Source organism: Nerophis ophidion, linkage group LG02 (genome assembly GCF_033978795.1).
Source record: "Nerophis ophidion isolate RoL-2023_Sa linkage group LG02, RoL_Noph_v1.0, whole genome shotgun sequence".
Classification (NCBI taxonomy): Eukaryota; Metazoa; Chordata; class Actinopteri; order Syngnathiformes; family Syngnathidae; genus Nerophis; species Nerophis ophidion.
The window spans coordinates 13,063,008-13,079,007 of record NC_084612.1 but is presented as its reverse complement, the minus strand read 5'-3'; positions in this window follow the sequence as shown (position 1 = coordinate 13,079,007).

Below are 16,000 nucleotides of genomic sequence, written 5' to 3'. Positions count from 1 at the left end.
CTCTGTGCCATCTCTGTCGCAGCATCGCTATCGTCGGTAAAGTGTGCAGAACAAACGAGGGACTTTCGCATCTTTTGACCACTGGCGCAACTCGAATCTGTCGATTGGTATGTTTTTGTTTGGCATTAAATGTGGGTGGAGGGAAAGGCTGGATGCAAATATAGCTACAAATGAGGCATAATGATGCAATATGTACATACAGCTAGCCTAAATAGCATGTTAGCATCGATTAGCATGCCGTGACCATTGATATGTCTGATTAGCACACTCCACGTAAGTCAACTTGAATCCGTCCCTGATCGTGTTGTTACACCCTCCGACAACACACCGACGAGGCATGATGTCTCCGAAGTACGGAAAACAGTCGAAAAAAACGTAAAATAACAGAGCTGATTTGACTTGGTGTGTGTTATGTGTTTGAGAAAATGGAGGATTGCCTCCTGTTGTGACGTCACGGGTGAAAGGTCATTGCTCCGACAGCGAACAATTGAAAGGCGTTTCAATCACCAAATTCACCCTTTTAGAGTTCGGAAATCGGTTAAAAAAACATGTTTTTTTTTCTGCAACATCAAGGTATATATTGACGCTTACATAGGTCTGGTGATAGTGTTCCCCTTTAATTAAAGTGCAGGGTTTTATTTTCCTATATTTAAACACAGTGTTACTGTTCAAACCGTGTGTAATGTTACAGTAGCCGAATATTTTTAATATACGAGATAAAAAAATAAAAAAACTCTGCCTTGTTTTAAATCAATACTTAGACTTACTACGTCACTGTATTTCAATGTTGGTTAATGTGGTGGTACTTGGAGAGACAAGTTTTTTTCTGAGGTTTACTTGGAGAGTAAAGTTTGAGAACCACTGCATTCTATTTTTTGCGGGGGAGTTTTTTCGAGTTTTGCCAGAGATTTGTGGCGTGAGTACTTGTTAATACATAATCATTAAACAACAGTAAATAATTTTGTGGAGAAGCGGAGCCGACGGTCCGACAAAGCGGCACGGCATGCTGGAGCCCGGCCCAAGATGGTGGATAGGAGGCGGAGTATTCGAGCGAGCGGCGAGGCGGGGCGTGCCGGGAGCGACGCCGCAGACGAGATCAGGTGCGTCGGTCGCGCACCTGGACACAATAATTTCTCCTCTCAGCGTATAAAAGGGGAGAAGGAGGAGAGATTGGAGCAGAAGGAGGAGGAGAGCCCGCAGCAGCGACCGAGGAGCGGAAGGAACAAGCAGACGAGGACAACGACGACGGCGGCTGAAAAGCGGACCGTGAGTGAGCAGTGGAGAGGAGCAGCTGAAAAGCGATACGGCCTAAAGACAAAGCTATATTTGGGAAAAATAAAGAAGTCAAACCTGCTCAAAGCAATGTCCTTCCTGCGTGGTCCATTGAACCCGAGCGACGACAGCGCGAGTCTTCCACAGTTTATTTCTGTCATGATCCGTGGTCCGGATCATGTTTTTGTTATGTTCTGTTAGTTTTGGACTATTTTAGTTCCTGTTTGACACATGAGTTTGGTTTGGTTGCCATGGCTACTTATGATTTTCACCTGCTGCTTGTGTTCGGGACACTCACCAGGCTCTAATCAAGAGACATTATTTAAGCCTGCCTTTGCCAGTCAGTCGTCCTGGCGTCATTGTTTGCCTCATGCCTTGCCACGTAAGTCGTGTTAGTTTCATGCCACAGTTCCCTGAGTATTCCATGTCCATAGTTTATGCTAAGTATTTGTTTCACGCAGCCTTGTCTACGTAAGTCTTGTTTAATTTCATGCCAAATGTTTCGTGAGGTTTCATGTCTATAGTTCCATGTTTCCTGCCCTAAGTTTTTTGCCTTAGCTTCCGCGTGCAATAGGCACGCTTGCCTTTGTTTTGTAAGTTGGATGATTTTGGATGATTAAATCATGTTTTTACTTGCACGCCTTGTCCAGAGTGGTCGATTTGCATCCCGGGGAAACAAACCTCGCAGTAAGCTGCAACCCCGCCGTGACAATTTCATTTACATATATACATTTCAATGCAGATGAACTCTAAAAAATTATTTTTTTTTTAAAATAGATAGTGTGAAATCATAAGCACTATTAATGCACACTGAGTCGTTTGCTGCTGTGTCATACAAAATACATGTTAAGACAAAAGTTCAGTGACTTGATTGATTGATTGATTGAAACTTTTATTAGTAGATTGCACAGTACAGTACATATTTCGTACAATTGACCACTCAATGGTAACACCCGAATGAGTTTTTAAACTTGTTTAAGTCGGGGTCCACGTTAATCAATTCGTGGTACAAATATGTACTATCAGCATAATACAGTCATCATACAAGTTAATCATCGGAGTATATACATTGTATTATTTACATTATTTACAATCCGGGGGGGTTAGGTTTGGTTGAACTCAGTACTTCATGAACAAAGAGCTTTGGTTTTTTTCCACTTCCTTTCTCAAACATTTCTTATCATTGTTAACGTTTAAACATGTATCCAATCTTTCCTTTCTCAGTTTGCCTCTTTTTGTCATTTAGGTAAAAAAAACAAAGAACGCCCCTCAGCATTTACGGTATGTACTTAATGTCGTACCTACTAGCAAAAGATAGCAATCAACTTTAGCATTGCTAACTAACCATTGGATTGTTGATGTTTCCTATTTGACTTAGTTAGTCTAAAGACTTTGGATGCTTGGTGAAGCACCTAAAACTATGAATGTAGATTTGACAATACCAGAAATAGGGATTTTAATAATTCTATTATCTTAGGCTGCAGTGTTTATATCGCATATGGATCCGTCCTCTCAGAAAATACGGGCCATAAAAATAGTAGCGAACATAAAACATCAAGCAGCTTCTATAATTTACTTATTCCAAAGTTCGGAGCCTTACACCAACCTATTTTGGGAGAGATTCTGTTTGCTTTTGTGAGACAGTGTGACTAACCAGCTGTGTCCAATCAGCCGGCGGAGAGTCTGCAATGAAACGTCTTAGTCTGTGCGGAAGGAGTTGCCGAACGAATTCGATAATCCCCCGCCGCCCCCTCCCACCAATAAAACATGATTCCGTTGGGAGAGATCTTGGCGAGGTGAACTCTGCTTCATGTTCCCAAAGCCTAGAAGAAAAATAAAATGAGTGAACTTGTCCTGTTTGGTTTGTAAAGTTGGTCAGCATGTCCTGTATGATTTTTTTACTGTCACTTGCTGTCCTCCAAAGGCTCTACTGTACGTCAAAAGCAGGGATGTAGTTTGCGTCGCATCAATTCTTGGTTATTTGACTCGTTTTTCCTTATAAAATATACTTATACGACATACCATGAATTGATTAACAGGGACCCCGACTTAAACAAGTTGAAAAACTTATTCGGGTGCTACCATTTATTGGTCAATTGTACGAAATATGTACTGTACTGTACAATTTACTAATACAAGTTTCAATCAATCAATCAATCAATAATATTATGGGTTATTGACTCTTGTGTTTTTCAAAATTAAGCTGCTATAAACAAATGGCTTCTTGGTGCCTCTGTTGGTGTTGATAGTGGTTTCAGAAGTGGGATCCAAACCACAACACGCATTGCCGGCTTCCTGGGTCTTTGCCAATAATGTTTTTAGACAACACAACAACTACAAACTGACATTAACTAATACCTACTATACAAAACTATCATTCAAAACATTGATCCAGTCTGTTACATTTCATTTATATTTCAGTATGTCATGATACACGGTTTCCCTTATATTTATAAATATATATATCAAAACATTTTAAAACATCCATGTGTATATATATATATATATATATATATATATATATATATATATATATATGGGCGGCAGCCGAAGGCAGGGCACTTGGCGGTCCGATCCTCGGCTACAGAAGCTAGCTCTTGGGACGTGGAACCTGAGCCTGAGCTACTGCGCGAAGTGGAGAAATTCCGGCTGGATATAGTCGGACTCACTTCGACGCAGAGCAAGGGCTCTGGAACCACTTCTCTCGAGAGGGACTGGACCCTCTTCCACTCTGGCGTTGCCGGCAGTGAGAGGCGACGGGCTGGGGTGGCAATTCTTGTTGCCCCCCGGCTTAAAGCCTGCACGTTGGAGTTCAACCCAGTGGACGAAAGGGTAGCCTCCCCCCGCCTTCGGGTGGGGGGATGGGTCCTGACTGTTGTTTGTGCTTACGCACCAAACAGCAGTTCAGAGTACCCACCCTTTTTGGGTACACTCGAGGGAGTACTGGAAAGTGCTCCCCCGGGTGATTCCCTTGTCCTACCGGGGGACTTCAACGCTCATGTTGGCAACGACAGTGAAACCTGGAGAGGCGTGATTGGGAAGAATGGCCGCCCGGATCTGAACCGGAGTGGTGTTTTGTTATTGGACTTTTGTGCTCGTCCCGGATTGTCCATAACAAACACCTTGTTCAAATATAAGGGTGTCCATATGTGCACTTGGCACCAGGACACCCTAGGCCGCAGTTCCATGATCGACTTTATAGTTGTGTCATCGGATTTGCGGCCTTATGTTTTGGACACTCGGGTGAAGAGAGGGGCGGAAATTTCTACCGATCACCACCTGGTGGTGAGTTGGCTGCGATGGTGGGGGGGGATGCCGGGCCGACCAGACAGGCCCAAACGCATTGTGAGGGTCTGCTGGGAACGTCTGGCAGAGTCTCCTGTCAGAGAAAGTTTCAATTCCCATCTCCGGAAGAACTTCGAACATGTCACGAGGGAGGTGCTGGACATTGAGGCCAAGTGGACCATGTTCCGCACCTCTATTGTTGAGGCAGCTGATCGGAGCTGTGGCCGCAAGGTAGTTGGTGCCTGTCGGGGCGGCAATCCTAAAACCCCTTGGTGGGCACCAGCGGTGAGGGATGCCGTCAAGCTGAAGAAGGAGTCCTATCGGGTTCTTTTGGCTCATAGGACTCCGGAGGCAGTGGACAGGTACCGACAGGCCAAGCGGTGTGCGGCTTCAGCGGTCGCTGAGGCAAAAACTCGGACATGGGAGGAGTTCGGGGAAGCCATGGAAAATGACTTCCGGACGGCTTCGAAGCGATTCTGGACCACCGTCCGCCGCCTCAGGAAGGGGAAGCAGTGCACTATCAACACCGTGTATGGTGCGGATGGTGTTCTGCTGACCTCAACTGCGGATGTTGTGGATAGGTGGAAGGAATACTTCGAAGACCTCCTCAATCCCACCAACACGTCTTCCTATGAGGAAGCAGTGCCTGGGGAATCTGTGGTGGACTATCCTATTTCTGGGGCTGAGGTCGCTGAGGTTGTTAAAAACTCCTCGGCGGCAAGGCCCCGGGGGTGGACGAGATCCGCCCGGAGTTCCTTAAGGCTCTGGATGCTGTGGGGCTGTCTTGGTTGACAAGACTCTGCAGCATCGCATGGACATCGGGGGTGGTACCTCTGGATTGGCAGACCGGGGTGGTGGTTCCTCTCTTTAAGAAGGGGGACCGGAGGGTGTGTTCCAACTATCGTGGGATCACACTCCTCAGCCTTCCCGGTAAGGTTTATTCAGGTGTACTGGAGAGGAGACTACGCCGGATAGTCGAACCTCGGACCAGCTCTATACTCTCGGCAGGGTTCTTGAGGGTGCATGGGAGTTTGCCCAACCAGTCTACATGTGCTTTGTGGACTTGGAGAAGGCATTCGACCGTGTCCCTCGGGAAGTCCTGTCGGGAGTGCTCAGAGAGTATGGGGTACCGGACTGTCTTATTGTGGCGGTCCGTTCCCTGTACGATCAGTGCCAGAGCTTGGTCCGCATTGCCGGCAGTAAGTCGAACACATTTCCAGTGAGGGTTGGACTCCGCCAAGGCTGTCCTTTGTCACCGATTCTGTTCATAACTTTTATGGACAGAATTTCTAGGCGCAGTCAAGGCGTTGAGGAGTTCCGGTTTGGTGACCGCAGGATTAGGTCTCTGCTTTTTGCAGATGATGTGGTCCTGATGGCTTCATCCGACCGGGATCTTCAGCTCTCACTGGATCAGTTTGCAGCCAAGTGTGAAGCGACCGGAATGAGAATCAGCACCTCCAAGTCCGAGTCCATGGTTCTCGCCCGGAAAAGGTTGGAGTGCCATCTCCGGGTTGGGGAGGAGACCCTGCCCCAAGTGGAGGAGTTCAAGTACCTAGGAGTCTTGTTCACGAGTGAGGGAAGTGTGGATCGTGAGATCGACAGGCGGATCGGTGCGGCGTCTTCAGTAATGCGGACGTTGTACCGATCCGTTGTGGTGAAGAAGGAGCTGAGCCGGAAGGCAAAGCTCTCAATTTACCGGTCGATCTACATTCCCATCCTCACCTATGGTCATGAGCTTTGGGTCATGACCGAAAGGACAAGATCACGGGTACAAGCGGCCGAAATGAGTTTCCTCCGCCGGGTGGCGGGGCTCTCCCTTAGAGATAGGGTGAGAAGCTCTGCCATCCGGGAGGGACTCACAGTAAAGCCGCTGCTCCTCCACATCGAGAGGAGCCAGATGAGGTGGTTCGGGCATCTGGTCAGGATGCCACCCGAACGCCTCCCTAGGGAGGTGTTTAGGGCACGTCCAACCGGCAGGAGGCCACGGGGAAGACCCAGGACGCATTGGGAAGACTATGTCTCCCGGCTGGCCTGGGAACGCCTCGGGATCCCCCGGGAAGAGCTAGACGAAGTGGCTGGGGAAAGGGAAGTCTGGGTTTCCCTGCTTAGGCTGGTGCCCCCGCGACCCGACCTCGAATAAGCGGAAGAAGATGGATGGATGGATGGATATATATATATATATATATATATATATATATATATATATATATATATATATATGTATATGTATGTATATATATATATAGATATTTATATATACATATATATATGTATATATATATATATATATATATATATATATATATATATATATATATAGATATATATATATATATATATATATATATATATATAGATATTTATATATACATATATATATGTATATATATATATATATATATATATATATATATATATATATATATATATATATATATATATATATATAAATATTTATATATATATGGAAAAAAAACTAAAAAACATTGACACATCCTTGCATGGCAAACATAGAACACTCAGATCCAGATATATGATTTGCCTAAATGAGGCACTCCTCAAGCCACCCCTCTAAGTCCGCTCCTTTACGTGGGAGGTGTGGTGAAGTTGGTAGAGTGGCTGTGCCAGCAATCTGAGGGTTGCTGGTTCAATCCCCACCTACCATCCTAGTCACGTCTGTTGTGTCCTTGGGCAAGACACGTCACCCTTGCTCCTGATGGGTCCTGCTGAGCGCCTTGCATGGCAGCTCCCGCTGTCAGTGTGTGAATGTGGAAATAATGGCAAAGTGCTTTGGGCTCCTTAAAAAGGGGTAGAAAAGCGCTATACAAGTATAACCCATTTACCATTTAAGGCAGTTATTTTTCACAATGTGATTTATGTAACCATGGTGTTGCGGTAGCTTCTTTACTTTCGGACACAGTCAGTAGTCATTTGTTCAACTTCTTTATTTATACACGTGGTGTTCCTTAAGGTTCCATTTTAGGTCCTCTCTTTTTCATCATTTGGGCTATTCAACTGGTGGCCCGCGGATTCAGTTCAAAAGAACTTGTGAGAGACTAGCGATTTTGCAGCAGATTAAAAAAAAAAGAGCAGAACGCTCCTATAACCCTGACAAAACGAATATACCATGAATTGATTTACGTGGACCCCGACTTAAACAAATTGAAAAACTTATTCGGGTTTTACCATTTAGTGGTCAATTGTACGGAATATGTACTGAACTGTGCAATCTACAAATAAAAGTTTCAATCAATCAACCAAAAACCAAAATCAAATGTCCACTGTAGAGGACACGGGTTCCTCGGAGTATACAAAATAAGACTGATAGTGAACGGTCCTTAGCTTTCTGTAAATGTGGCCCCCCCAAAAAATTTAGTTGAATATTTTGGTTGTACGATGACGTCACAACCCAGTACGCCCGCGGCCACGCCCCCACACATATATTGCTATAATTTTTTTTTTTTTTTTTGTCCTGTCCAGCTTTTCAGGCAGTTGATGTAGATGCCCATATCGGCTGTTCAAATTTACTCTACAAAAGAGAAGTGTAGGATACTTCTCTTGTTGCCTTATTTGAATTTGACTTTATTATATGTATTTATATTATCATTTGGTGCAGCCGGGCCGGAGCAGGAGGGGACAGAAAGAGAAAAAAAGGAAGACAGAGGGGGAAACCGTGGGGACAAGAGGGGGATCAGACAGAGAGACAAAAACAACAACAGTAAACACAACAATAACAACAAAAACAACAACAATAGAACAACACCAGCACATATATATTGCTATTCTTTGGGAAACTTTGTGATTAATTGTACATATTTTTATTTCTATGACTTTAACAGCAGCACATTTTATTGCCTTACAATTAAATTAAGTGCAAGGAGTGTTCTTTTGACCAAACTTAATGTGTCTAATTGGCTCAATTGTACGTAAAAAGCAGGCAATTACATTCTTTTGTTCTCATGGATTTTGCAAAAATGTCTTCGTGCATGGCTTCAGGCACCTAGGATGTTCTGACGGTGTCTTTTCTAGTTCAACTTGTTTTGCCAGCAGTCGTTGCCGCCGCTACTTCCTGTGGTGCAGTGCAACCAAACGTCAAAGTTCTGATTCATCGCGGGGTTGCGTAATCGTGAGGAATCGGACGCGGATGATGATGGTGATGATGATGAAGGCTACTGATGGGTGCGGATGCCACGGCTGAGAGGTCGGGTCACACAGTTGGATATGCAGGTGCACAGAAGCGGCGGATTTTCCTGCAGCAAACAGGCAGCTCTCCTGTCAGGGGTGTACTGAATCGTGACACGTAAAGACACACACACACACACACACACACACATGCACACACACCCTCATGTCCTCTTTGAGCCACTCGCTACCACGCGATGGCTGATTAAAAAAAATATCACAATGCTACAATTAAACAGGGCAATGCGCAATGACAATAACCCGCCACAAGATATTGTTTTTTTTACTTTTTCTGATAAGTCATCCATGTTTAAGTTACAAACTGACTGTCAACAACTCGAGGGGTGCACAAACTTGAAAAAAATGATGTCAGGCCACATTTTTCCAGCATCTCCTGTTTAAACTCTTACTTTATTGTCATAACAGACAGGAAGGAAAGACCCCAACAGGCCAGCCGCAGGCTAGCTCCCTGTGATGGGAGGAGTGCGGCACTGTCGTGAACGTATCTCACCCATCACTGGCTATGAAAAGTCGAAAGAAGAAAATACCCCCAGAATCAGTGAGAAAGGGGGCGGAAGATGATTCATTGGCAGACAACACGGTAACTGACCCAGGAATGAATTCGACAACGAGTATGATGATCAGTACTTTACCTGAGAACAAAACACCTGCTCCAGGAAAAACGCTCCAGAGTTGCGTTTGTGGCCCGGGACTAAGATTACATCTGCTGCAGGCCTGAAGATACCTCAGGGCGAGAAAAAGTGTTTGAAAAAAGTGGAACAAGGATGTTGCATCTACCACTACTTATTAAGAAGCAACTCGAGTCAGTTGAGTGAAGTTCAGCGGCAGGACGAAAACCATAGTCCGCAGAACATAAATCTCCGGTCCCAGATGAGGAGGAGGAATCAAGCGCAGCAGAGCACCATGAGCCTATTCTACAATATCACGTAACAGAGTCTAACCATCCAGGAGCGGAATCCACCCATCAGCTGGCCAAAATTCTTTGAGAAAAAGTTGCGGGAAACAGTTAACACGGACCTCATCTTGCAGTTGGTGCAGCTTCGCGGAGATGCAGTGAAGAAACTGGAAAGAATGGGAGAGCTCATCTACAGCTACAGAGCAGAACGCTTCGGTGTTGCAGACAAAAGGAGGAGTACGTACCCATCCATCCCTACTCAGTCCAGAAGACAGCAGGAAATAGAGCCACTGGTTAAGGAAAGGAGGCAACTGAAGAAACAGTGGAAGAAAGCCACAGAGGAGGAGACGGAGGGCATAAATGTGCTGCAAGCAGAAACTGGTTCTCTGAACTGAGAGGAGCTGAGAATCTGAAGAAAAAGCGCAAAAAGAAGGCACGGGCAAGAGCTAATTTCTTCAAAGACCCTTTCAAGTCTGTGAAGGGTCTGTTCACGAAAGACAAAAGTGGCAATCTCCAAGTAACAAAGGAAGGCCTGGAAGCCCACCTGTCACAAACACACTCAGACAGCCGCCGACATGAACAGACGACGCTTCCACATGATATGCCTCCGTTACAACCTCCAAAACATCAGCTAGACTTCAGTCTTCCCAAGTGGAGTGAAGTCGAAAGAACTGTACGGCGGGCAAGAGCAGCATCCTCCCCTGGTCTCAACAGAGTGCCTTACAAACTCTATAAGTACGGTATGCACAAGAGGTCCTGTGTTTCCTGTGGCGCCTGATGAGGGTGGTTTGGTTGAAACAGACAATATTAAAAGCCTGGCAAAGGGCAGAGAGCATCCTGATCCCTAAGGAAAATGACTCTACTGATATCGGCCATATTCACCAGATCAGTCTCCTAAACCTGTAGGGTACAATGTTCTTCTCTGTAGTGGCTCGCAGGATGACTACCTACCTAGAAATGAACCACTTCATTGAAACATCAGTGCAGAAAACAGGGATGCCAGGTTTTTCCGGGTGTGTGGAGCACCTGAGCATGATATGGCACCAAGTCCAGGCTGCAAAGAGTGATGGAAGAGACCTCCATGTTGTTTTCCTGGATCTGGCCAACTCCTTTGGCTCAGTTCCACACAACGTCCTATGGACTGCGTTCAGCTACTTCCAGGTTCCAGATGATATCACTGCCCTCTTCAGGGCCTATTTCCTAGACATGCAAATATGCCCGTCAACAGCAGTGTACACCATGGCTTGGCAAGACCTGTAGGTGGGCATTACGGCAGGATTCACCATTTCCCCACTGGCCTTCACCATTGATTGATTGATTGATTGATACTTTTATTGGTAGATTGCACAGTTCAGTACATATTCCGTACAATTGACCACTAAATGGTAACACCCGAATAAGTTTTTCAACTTGTTTAAGTCGGGGTCCACGTTAATCAATTCATGCTACATGGCCATGGAGGTCATCATCCGTGGATATCAATGGGTGGTAGGAGGAAAGCAGCTAAAACAAGGCCTTCGGCTCCCTTCCATCACTGCATACAGTACATGTATGATATGACCACATTCACTTCAACCACCCCATGTACCAGAGGACAGCTGAGGAAGTTACAGGAAAACATTGAGTGGGCCCGGATTAAGTTTAAACCATGCATGTCCAAGAGCCTGTCTGTTGTCAATGGCAAGCTATCGGACCAGCGCTTTTACATCGGCGAGGAGCCTATAACAACTGTGGTAGAGAAGCCAATCAAGAGCCTCGGGCGGTGGTACAATGGAACCCTAAAAGACACTTCCTACCACCACCACTGGGATAGGCTCCAGCACCCCGTCGACCCCGTAAGGGACAAGTGGTAGTAAATGGATGGATGGAATTAAAATGATATCCGCACTACATTCAGAGAGTTCAGCCCATATTTGTCAAAGTCCAGGACTTGGGGGTCGGATCGAATCTTGGGAATAATATGCATTAACAAAGTACTTTATCTTTTGCCAAATGTATTTGTAATTTCCATTTTGACATGAAAAAGTACATGTTCCAGATGCATCCATCCATCCATCCATCCATTTTTTACCGCTCATTCCCTTTTTCGGGTCGCGGGGGGCACTGGTGCCTACCTCAGCTACAATCGGGCGGAAGGCGGGGTACAACCTTGACAAGTCTCCACCTCATTGCAGGGCTAACACTGATAGACAGACAACACTCACACTCACATTCACACGCTAGGGCCAATTTAGTGTCGCCAATCAACCTATCCCCAGGTGCATGTCTTTGGAGGTGGGAGGAAGACGGAGTACCCGGAGGGAACCCACACATTCACGGGGAGCACATGCAAACTCCACACAGAAAGATCCCGAGCCTAGGATTGTACCCAGGACTACACAGGACCTTCGTATTGTGAGGCAGACGCACTAACCCCTCTCCCACCGTGAAGCCCGTTCCGGATGCAATTGCATATATTTTAAAATTGAATAGTATCTAATAATCCAGCAGAATATTATGTTATCATACATTCACACAACTCAGTGTAGTTATTTTTTGTTTGCACTCCTTTGTACAGAATGAATGATTCATATTCAATTCTAGTCACCTCTCTTTATTTGGACAGCCTTAGAAATAAAGAAGCTCTGACGACTTTGGGAGGGTCCCATCAGACTCCTTATCATACAAGGTAGCGCCATCCCCCAAGGATTCACACTAGTTAATGTAGTCTCTCTCCAACTGCACTGATGGATGAGATAACTTCTCCAGCACTCACTCCAAAGACAATAAACTGCCTTGCAAGCCTTTTATTTCTAGTTCATTAAAAGCCTTGTTCAGCTCCGTCGGATCGCAGCATTGCGGAAATATATCTCACTGCATTTGTAATCATAAAAAACAAAAAAAAGAACACCCTCATTAATAAAAGCTTTGTATTTCTTTGGTCCATGAGAGCAACAAATCATTAGCTTTTATGAATACAAATGGTTACACCTAGTGAGACATTGCGAGCGTTACATCAAAGCAAAAGGAGCTTTTTCAACACAGATGCAGAGATGAGGTCACTGGAAGGGTGTTTAGGGATGAGAATGCAAAATATTCCCGCTTGGGTGTTCATCAGGCATCACTTAGACTCAAATCATCCTCAAAAAGTGAGATTACTTAAAATAAATCCATCTAATTAGCGCTCACGCTGATCAAGGTTTCCACGGGGCTTGTGCCGACCCCAGCCAACTGGACTGGCCGCTAAGTTGCTGCTTAGCAGGAAGTAGGACAAAAGTACAACAAAACGTTGATTAGGTGGCACATATATATTTGCCAGGCCATTTTCAAGAAGGATATTAAAAGAGGAACTACATCTTGTGTGACGATGTGGGCCATGAAATGGGGAAATGCCCGCCATTTCCACTAGAATCCACGGGGGGTGCCCCTGGCTTATACAATGTCCAATGGGTCCTACAAATTGTGAGTTCAAATATTTTCTTTATTTATTTTTTCACGTTTAATATGTTTTTGGCAATTTTAATTTTGACAGTACCACATAAGATATGTTTGAATTGCTGATGCGCGTTTAATGATTTTTAAATGCACCGGAAAATAACCCGTCTTGTACGGAACTTTGTTCTGTATAGTATTTCTCCAGCAATGGCCATGTGGTGACATAAATGATGGTATTTTGAGAGGTAATCAAAATAACACTCTGAGTCAGTCTGCGTTTTCAGTGAAGGCCTCACATCTATGGAACTCTTTGCCACAGTCACAGTCGGACTTTGAACTTTTCTCCACCAAACCTAAAAAAATGGCTAAGGAAAATCAGAAGTGTGAGCACTAGAATTGGATGTAGTATGGACAAATGGGGCCAGTTATTTTCAATGTGTTTTTATTTTTGTACTTGTCTCAATCCTTTTGTATGTGTTCTACACTTCACTCATCTTTTTCTTAAAGCCTAACCAGGGACAAGGGTTGCAAATTAGCCTGTGACTATACGTCTTGGGTACTTTGACATCGGTTATGGGTAGTGTTGCATCCGACCAGTCTTACTCTCAGGGAATAAAAGACACTGGTCAATCCCAAATTCTTCAAATGACATATATGTTGAGTAAGAAAGACCATCAAGACAGAATAGGATTACTATCAAGTTTTACTAAAGCTTTAGGAGACCAGCCCTCACAATGCTGTAATAGCAGCATCAAGAAGCGGTCTGAAAATCAAACGGAAAGAGTTTGCTTCTTTTAGTATGAAAACAGCCCCGTCCCGTCCAGAAAGAAAGAAATGCAGCCTTTATGTTCTAAACTGATATAAGGTAAAAAGGGAGTACATTATACTCCCAATACATATTGCACCGCCTTTAAGGTAAAACACAGAGTTCACTAGCGGACATAAGATACAAACACAAAGTGTACACATGGGAAAATGACTATTGATAGAGAAAGAACTCTTAAAAATATGTAATTCTCACAGTAGCAATGGAGACGGTGTGGCGAAGTTGGTGGAGTGGCTGTGCCAGCAATCTGAGGGTGGTTGGTTCAATCCCCACCTTCTACCATCCTAGTCACGTCCGTTGTGTCCTTGGGCAAGACACTTCACCCTTGCTCCTGATGGGTCTTGGTGAGCGCCGTTAGTGTGTGAATGTGTGTGTGAATGGGCAGATGTGGAAATACTGTCAAAGCACTTTGGGCTCCTTAAAAAGGGGTAGAAAAGCGATATACAAGTACAACCCATTTACCAATGAATGAATGAAAATACGGTAATCTGCAATGAAAAAACAATAAATTGTACAATCAAATCAAATTGGAACAGTCTGCATGCTGAATCGTGTTTATGGTCCAGGTACATCATTTGTGGTCTCGGGAAGCCGATGTGGCCGTACAGAAACATATAAAAGTGAATGAAGAGCGATAACTGGATGGAAGCACGAGCGTGCCCATATGAAGGGCTGCTACAGTAAGTCAGCTGTGTTCCAAGCCTGCTGCTGCTCCACGGATCAGCCTCCCAGGGTGTGTGTGCTGCAGACAGAGATAGGACTCTCAAAGGGGGCCGCCGCCACAATGATGGCCGACTCAAAAGGCTCCCATGCCGCCTTCTCCCTCAATTACGCTTCTGCTAATGGAAGAAAAAAAAAATACGCCCGGAACATACTGTATTGCAGAAAAAAGATGACTTATTAGTTCTCTCTTCCCTCTGTCTCCCCGGACTCATCACCCTCTCAAAATGGCCGGCACCTCCTGGCACTCGTCACGATGCCTGTCACCCGTCCTCCGCAGTGACCTTGAGATGAAGGAGCGATGGTGGCTCTATAGCTGCAATACAGCCATAAACACACACACACACACACACACACACAAAAACACACACCCTCCACCGCCACTTCCCACGAAAAATACGACAGCTGGAAAGGAGCCGAGAAGAACCCCGTGCATATCCGCATCAATCAAAGCAGGATTAGGCTGCCTCTCTCTGCTCCTTTTTATTTCTCATTAACATCAAGAGCTGTGATGAAATACAGAGCTGTTAAATGGTAACTAGTTTAGCCACAGTGCATCTGCTATACCATCCACATCCATTACGTTCAACGCAAGTGTGCTGGTGCATCAATAAACTTCTCTGTTGTTTATCGCCTTTGCTAACCTTGCAGGACCGTATTGGATTTTCATAAAGCCAAGGACAAGGCGGGCAAAGTCTTTATGCAATAATAGTTTGGATGTCTTAGTGCACGACACAGGTCATAGTTTTATGTGGAACATGTTTACCTTTAATGTCTTTATCATAACATTGTGTTTTTTTTATTTAATTTTTCAATCAATTAATCATCCAAAGTGTATTTATATAGCCCTTAATCACAAGTGTTTCAAAAGGCTTCACAAGCACAGATACCACATGAGGGCAAGAAAAAACTCAACCCAATGGGATACATTGAGAAATCCCCCCCCCCTGGGCGACCAGTGCAATGGACGTCAAGTGGATCTAGTTAATAGTGTGAGAATCCAGTCCATAGTGGGGCCGGCAGGGGATCATCTTGAGTGGAGACAAGTCAGCAGCGCACAAACATCCCCAACTGATGCACAGATGAGTGGTCCACCCCGGGTCCCGACTTTGAACAGCTAGCGCGTCATCTGTGGTCACTTAATAACATATCTACGCAGGAGATGGAGGCAGAGCAGAAGAGATATGGCAGATCAACTGGTCTAAAAGGGGGTTCTATTTAAAGGCTAGCGTATACACATGAGTTTTAAGATGGGACTTAAATGCTTCTACTGAGGAAGCATCTCTAACTGTTACCGGTAGGGAATTCCAGAGTACTGGAGCCCGAACAGAAAACACTCTATCGCCAGCAGACTGTTTTTCGGCCCCGGGAATCATTAATAAGCC